At 40.4% G+C, this 6,991-nt stretch overlaps 1 long non-coding RNA gene across 1 annotated transcript in view; it reads right to left on the reverse strand.

Moving 5' to 3' along the window:
* Nucleotides 1–1,485: 1,485 nt before the first annotated feature.
* The window catches only part of LOC123506340, a 34,090-nt gene continuing 28,584 nt past the window's right edge, over nt 1,486–6,991 (reverse strand). Inside the window, exons 2-4 of the long non-coding RNA XR_006675409.1 lie at nt 3,038–3,221; nt 2,598–2,709; nt 1,486–1,874 (exon numbers count right to left, since the gene is read on the reverse strand). This is a non-coding gene — a long non-coding RNA (uncharacterized LOC123506340). The remainder of the gene's footprint in view (nt 1,875–2,597; nt 2,710–3,037; nt 3,222–6,991) is intronic.

Raw genomic sequence — 6,991 nt, forward strand, 5'->3', positions numbered from 1 at the left:
GCAACAATATAGAAACAATAGAATAAGACAAATTTCTGCACTTAAATTCGCTACGCAGACAGCCTTTACACCTTTCTAAGCATCTGAACACAAGTATTAACTATTTCACTAGTCCAAATATCATCTTCCATTCAATTTACAGACAACCCTCACTGGAATCTGAGACAGAATAACAGAAAAGGACGCAAACCAATTCCTTCCACAAGTTAAATCATATGAGAGAGAGAGAGAGAGAGAGAGAGAGAGAGAGAGAGAGAGAGAGAGAGAGAGAGAGAGAGAGAGAGAGAGATGGAGAAAAAAACCAATTTCTTCGTTATTCTTCTGTATCTATCACAAACCGAACTTCCGGCAGACGTCAGCGTTGATGGGCGCCATAAGAGAGTGAAAGGAAGGAGATAAAGAGTGGAGGGGGACGAAGGGAGTGAGGAAGGGGAGGAGGGAGAGATAAGGCGGCCAGAGAAAAGACGGAGAGAAACAATTGGAGAGAAACTGGCAAACCGTCGGCAAGGAATAACGATGATAGTGTTTTCTCTCTCTCTCTCTCTCTCTCTCTCTCTCTCTCTCTCTCTCTCTCTCTCACCATGGAAGCTCGATAACGTAAGGGGAACCGATAACTAAGTCGGGAGAAGAAGAGGGGAAGAGAGAAATAGGGGAGAGTGAAAGCGGAAACGAGAGGAAGGGAAGAGCTGATAACGAGGAACAGGAGAGAGAGAGAGAGAGAGAGAGAGAGAGAGAGAGAGAGAGAGAGAGAGAGAGAGAGAGAGAGAGAGAGAGAGAGAGAGAGAGAGAGAGAGAGAGAGAGAGAGAGAGAGAGAGAGAGAGAGAGAGAGAGAGAGAGAGAGAGAGAGAGAGAGGGGGGAAGATAAACAAGTGTAAAATGAGGAAGTTTACTGCAATAGTTTTAACTTACCAAGAAAAAAAGAAATGGAACAAATAATAAGGAATAAAAGCTACAAGAAAAAAGAGAATAAGAGAAGATAAGGAAGGAAAGATAACAACAGATATGGAAAAAAGGCTTGGACAAGGAACAGATGTGAAGAAGGAAATGAAAGAGGAAGGAGAGGAGCGGAAGGAAGGACAGGAGAGGGAGGTGATGATAATAGGGAATGGAGAAGTGATCCCTTAAACAAGACCCCGCTGTGAAGAAAATGGGGTTTGCGTGCAAAAATCGGGTATTCCCTTCGTTCTTTTCACTGACCCAAGATTCATGGACGAGGAGGAGGAGAACTAAAATGTTCAAAAATATAAAAGAGAAAGAACGAACAAAGAGAAAAAGATAAATAGAAAATGTATATAAAAGGCAAAAGAAAAAAAACAACTACTACTTCCTTTACTACTATTACTATTAGTAAAAATAATAATAATAATAATAATAATAATAATAATAATAATAATAATAATAATAATTTCCTTTCACCTCCTCCTCCAACTTGTCTGAATAATAATAATAATAATAATAATAATAATAATAATAATAATAATAATAATAATAATAATAATAATAATAATAATAATAATAATAATAATAATAATAATAATAATAACAACAGTAATAATAATCATAGGCGTCACATTTCACTCAACATCAGCAAATCAAACACACAAAAAATCCTTCATATAACTTTTAGCAGCTACATACTTTTCCCAACAAAAGAACGTATTACAATTTACCGTTCCCTTTCACATGCATTTGTAATTATGTATCACCCAGACCAGCACACATCACATAACACAGACAAATGCTGCACAATGATTAATAGACACTGGTACAGCATCACTTACTGACCTCTGCCCACGTGGCCGGGTCAGGTCAAGGGTCAGACGACATCCCAACCCGGAACACTGCTCACCCACACCCACCCATGGCCTTGAGCCTACCAAAAACATGACACACGTTGACGCAAAGCACACTGGATTACACGCAGGTCACATCCATTGAATAATTGATAAGTGTGTGTGTGTGTGTGTGTGTGTGTGTGTGTGTGTGTGTGTGTGTGTGTGTGTGTGTGTGTGTGTGTGTGTGTGAACCAGACATAATAATAATAATAATAATAATAATAATAATAATAATAATAATAATAATAATAATAATAATAATAATAATAATAATAATAATAATAATAATAATAATAATAATAATAATAACAACAATAGGAACAACAACAACAACAATAGGAACAACAACAACAATAATAGGAACACACCACCAACAACAACAACAACAACAACAACAACAATAACAACAACAACAACAACAACAACAACAACAACAACAACAACAACAACAACAACAACAACAACAACAACAACAACAACAATATGAAAGATGTGTAAAAATATGAGGTTCATGTTTATCTAAGACACGAGAAATTAACACAAATAGCTACACCATAAAATACTAATCAGCCAATGAAAACAGAGGAGACGCTAGCAATAAGAGGGATAGGAATGCTGCAGATGCCACTCAAAAAGGCAGCAAAAAAAAATAATAATAAATCTATCAAAACAATGCCATGTATGCACTCACCACACACAACACTCACACAATTACGAAAAAATGAAAAGAAACGGAAGAAGAAAAATGAAAACTAAAATACCTTATCAAAATTAACAACAAAGAGGTAAAACATTAATTTCCTCATCATCATCATTATCCTTCGTCGTCTTCTCCACCTCTCCCTCCTTCCTCTTCTGCGAATGCCATCAGATCTAAAAAAGCAACGTAATATATGGAAATGAGGTATAAGTAATTACATAATATAAATAGCAATGAGCCAAATGAATAAATGAATAAGGAATATCAACAGAGAATTGTCCAGTCATGTTAGTGTTGCTCGAAAGAATACACCAGAAATAACAAGACATGGTAGACAAAATGAGGTTAATTTTGTTTAGGTTTATTCTATTGTTTTTGCTGTAACACACACACACACACACACACACACACACACACACACACACACACACACACACACACACACACACACAGCCCTCTCTGCTTCTATCAGCCTATGAGGTCACAATATCCTGGACTTACCGGCCCACCTATTGTGTGTTGAGCGAGCAGAGGCCTTGGGAGAGGAAGGACACAAGGAGAGCCGGCCGAATTGCCTCCCTCCGCCTGGCGATTCGAACCCTGAACCCTGAACCCTTGGAGCCTCAACAAGTGCAGTGACCAAATAGCCACAGCAGCAAATGAACCAGTGATGTGAGATCGGTAACTGAAGATTAAATGAAAAGTTATTAAAACTGTCGAGATAAGGAATTTTTGGGCACACGCACGCACGCACGCACGCACACACACACACACACACACACACACACACACACACACACACACACACACACACACACACATGGTCAGTCAGTCCGTGTACACATAATCCTCTCAAGTCCATTTCTCACGTCCTATTTCCTCCTCCTCCTCCTCCTACTCCTCCTCCTCTAACTCCTTCTCCTCTTCCTCTTCCTCCTAATCCTCCTCCTCCTCTCATCCTCCCATCTCTAATCCATCCATTCCTCCGTCGGTAGCACTACTTACTTCTCTCTCTCTCTCTCTCTCTCTCTCTCTCTCTCTCTCTCTCTCTCTCTCTCTCTCTCTCTCTCTCTCTCTCTCTGAACACTACTTCATGGATGCCAGGTGTATATGGAGGAGGAGGAGGAGGAGGAGGAGGAGGAGGAGGAGGAGGAGGAGGAGGAGGAGGAGGAGAGGAGAGGAGAGGAGAGGAGAGGAGAGGAGAGGAGAGGAGAGGAGAGGAGAGGAGAGGAGGAGGAGGAAGAAAAGAACAAGAACAAGAATAACAAGACGAACAAGAACAACAAGAAGAACAAGAACAAGAAAAGGAGGAGACAAGGAAAATAGTAAAAAAAATAAACTAAAGAGGAAGAAGATGAAAAAGAGAAGATTAGAAATAAGAAGACGAAAAAGACGATGAGAAGAAGAAGAAGAAGAAGAAGAAGAAGAAGAAGAAGAAGAAGAAGAAGAAGAAAAAAAAAAAAAAAAAAGAGAAGAGCAGGAACAACGCAGGTGAGAAAGCCAGATATCTAGAAATGAAGTTACCTGCTTTAAGGTGTCAGCAACGTACACACACACACACACACACACACACACACACACACACACACACACACACACACACACACACACACACACACACACACACACACACACACACACAACGAAGTGAAGAGATGCAAAAGAAAAGAAAAATAAAAACAAACCCAAAAAACAGAAACCACAAAGAAAAAATCAGAGAAAAACAAGAAAAAGAACACGAAAAATCAGTAAATAAGAAAACGAGAAGAAAAAAAAGACACAAGAAAGAAAAAGGAGAAAAAGGAGGAAAGAACAAGAAGAAGAGGAGGAGGAGGAGGAGGAGGAGGAAAAGGAGGAGGAGGAAAAAAAAGGGAGTGGTTCTGGACAGGACTGAAGGAGTAGGGGGAAGAGAGAAACTGGGAGGAATACAGGAGTAGGGCACAGGAAAACTTGTAAGATATAAGTTGGGGAGGCAGGAAGGGGGAGAACATTGAGAGGGGAGAGGAAGGGAGGCCGAGGGGAGAAGGTGAAGGAGAGTAGACGAGAAGCAAGGGAATACGAGAAGGGGTGAGGGAATGGAGTGATAAAGAGGGGAGTGGGAGAGGAAATAGGGGAAGAGTACACATGAGAGGAATAGAGAAAGAAAGGAAAAACTAGAGAATAGAGAGGAGAAAGGGGAATGTAAGAAGTCGAGAGAGAGAGAGAGAGAGAGAGAGAGAGAGAGAGAGAGAGAGAGAGAGAGAGAGAGAGAGAGAGAGAGAGAGAGAGAGAGAGAGAGAGAGAGAGAGAGAGAGAGAGAGAGAGAGAGAGAGAGAGAGAGAGAGAGAGAGAGAGAGAGAGAGGTAAAGGCAACAATAATGCGTTTTCCATCAGAAGCGGTGTTTGGGGGCGACTAATGCTCCCTGTGATGGCCCGACCGTGAATAATTGCGTGTGTGTGTGTGTGTGTGTGTGTGTGTGTGTGTGTGTGTGTGTGTGTGTGTGTGTGTGTGTGTGTGTGTGTGTGTGTGTGTGTGTGTGTGTGTGCTCAATCAAGCGCTTTCTGTGTCAAACTACCTTATTACAAGTTATCAGTATCTATTTCTGCATTTAGCCATTTGAGACAAGGTTTACACTGAGCATCATCATCCATTATCACCATTATCACCATTATTTCTACAATCTACCATCTATTAACACCATTCCCCACAGAGGCATAACAACCACCACAGCCTCACCACATCTACATCACCAATCAGGGAACCAACGCACTCAAAACCTGCATATAACAAAACCACCCTCCAAGGTTTCTATATATTCTAAGAGGTAAATGTTCGATGATTAAATTAAGAGCAGCCACATCATGTTACAACGCGTTCGGTGCCTCGTTACGGGGGAACCTGAGCATAGCCTGGAGTGCGGCGCCGGGATATTTAATGCCCGCTACACTGCGCTTTAGTTTTGCTTCCCGCATTTCATAGTCTTCCTAATTCTGTTTTCCGCCAGTGAAACACGATAACATTTTAACTTTTTGTCCAGAGAGAGAGAGAGAGAGAGAGAGAGAGAGAGAGAGAGAGAGAGAGAGAGAGAGAGAGAGAGACTACCTGAGTGTCTTCATCATTAAACTTGTGTGAATGGAAAGGGTTTTTTTCTTATTTCGTTTATTTTCTAGAACTTATCATTTTATTTCACATTACATCATTTTTCATCTATTTTTCTGCTGGTTTTTTTTTTTTTATCTGTTCCTTTTAGTTGATATTTGCATTAAGTTTTGTCAGTTTCCTGTCGGCGCGGCAGTACTATGATCATTTGAGCAGGAGACCCAAAAATGCCAGTGTTCCGTGGAAGAAAATCACCGGGAAGACTTCGTGGCAACCTATCATTACCTCTTTTACTGCTTCACAATTTGCCCGCGATCACATATAACATTTTACACACGTGTCCTTGTACCGCAGTCTCTTAGATAATTCTGTAATTGAAAAGACAAAAGGTAACCTACAATTTTCGAGAGCGTTTTTATTCTTTTTATGTGTCCATGTATTTTCTTCTTTACAGTGCTGTGAAAGTCAAGGAAGGACGATCACAGGTGTAGAGAAAGGCTGATGGAGATTGTGAATTCAGGTTGACAAAACTGTAGGAAATTTTCGTATTTATTGTTGTTATTTTGTGTCTTCTCTACATCGTCTGGCGTCCTGTGATCCTAGAGTGTGCCAGCTGTCTGTCTGTATTAATGAGACTGTTGACGGATCAGAGATGGTAAGACTGACAGAATTTATTTACTTTGAGAGGAAAAAAACTGTAAGTGTGGATATGACCTCGACTTTTCAGAAATGACAACTCTTCACATGCCTTCTTTACTTATTTCCTTTCTTCCTTTAATCAAGACAAACCTACACACTTTCCTTCCTTCCTTCCCTCCTTCCTTCCTTCCTTCCTTCCTTCCTTCCTTCATTCCTTCCTTCCTACCTTCTTTCCCTCAATCGAGACAAACTAACTTTTAACCAATCCTTTCTTATTTCCTGTCTTTTATTCTTTCTTTCTGTCAAGGCAAAAACATTTCCCTGCCTTCTTTCCTTCCTTATATAAACTTTCCTTTCTTTGTTTAAGCAAGCAAAACCTAAAGAGCTTCCTTCCTTTCAATAAAAACACACACACACACACACACACACACACACACACACACACACACACACACACATCTGGTTTGGTTACAGGAAAGGCAAAGCTCTCTATAGGAATTCATTTTCGCCCCCTAACAACTTCTAAGCCACATAAAACACATGGGGACAGAATAATTACAGGTGAACGTGGTGGAGTTTGGAGCCATTACTTCAGGTGTGGCAGGTGAGATTAAATGGAAGTAAGTTAAGTCAGTCAGTCAATCAGTCAGTGGTGCCAACATTGCTAAAACTCTATTCACATGGCGAGAGTGAAAAAGAGAAAGAGAAAGAGAAAGAGACAGAGACAGAGACAGACA

Source organism: Portunus trituberculatus, chromosome 19 (assembly GCF_017591435.1).
Source record: "Portunus trituberculatus isolate SZX2019 chromosome 19, ASM1759143v1, whole genome shotgun sequence".
Taxonomy (NCBI): Eukaryota; Metazoa; Arthropoda; class Malacostraca; order Decapoda; family Portunidae; genus Portunus; species Portunus trituberculatus.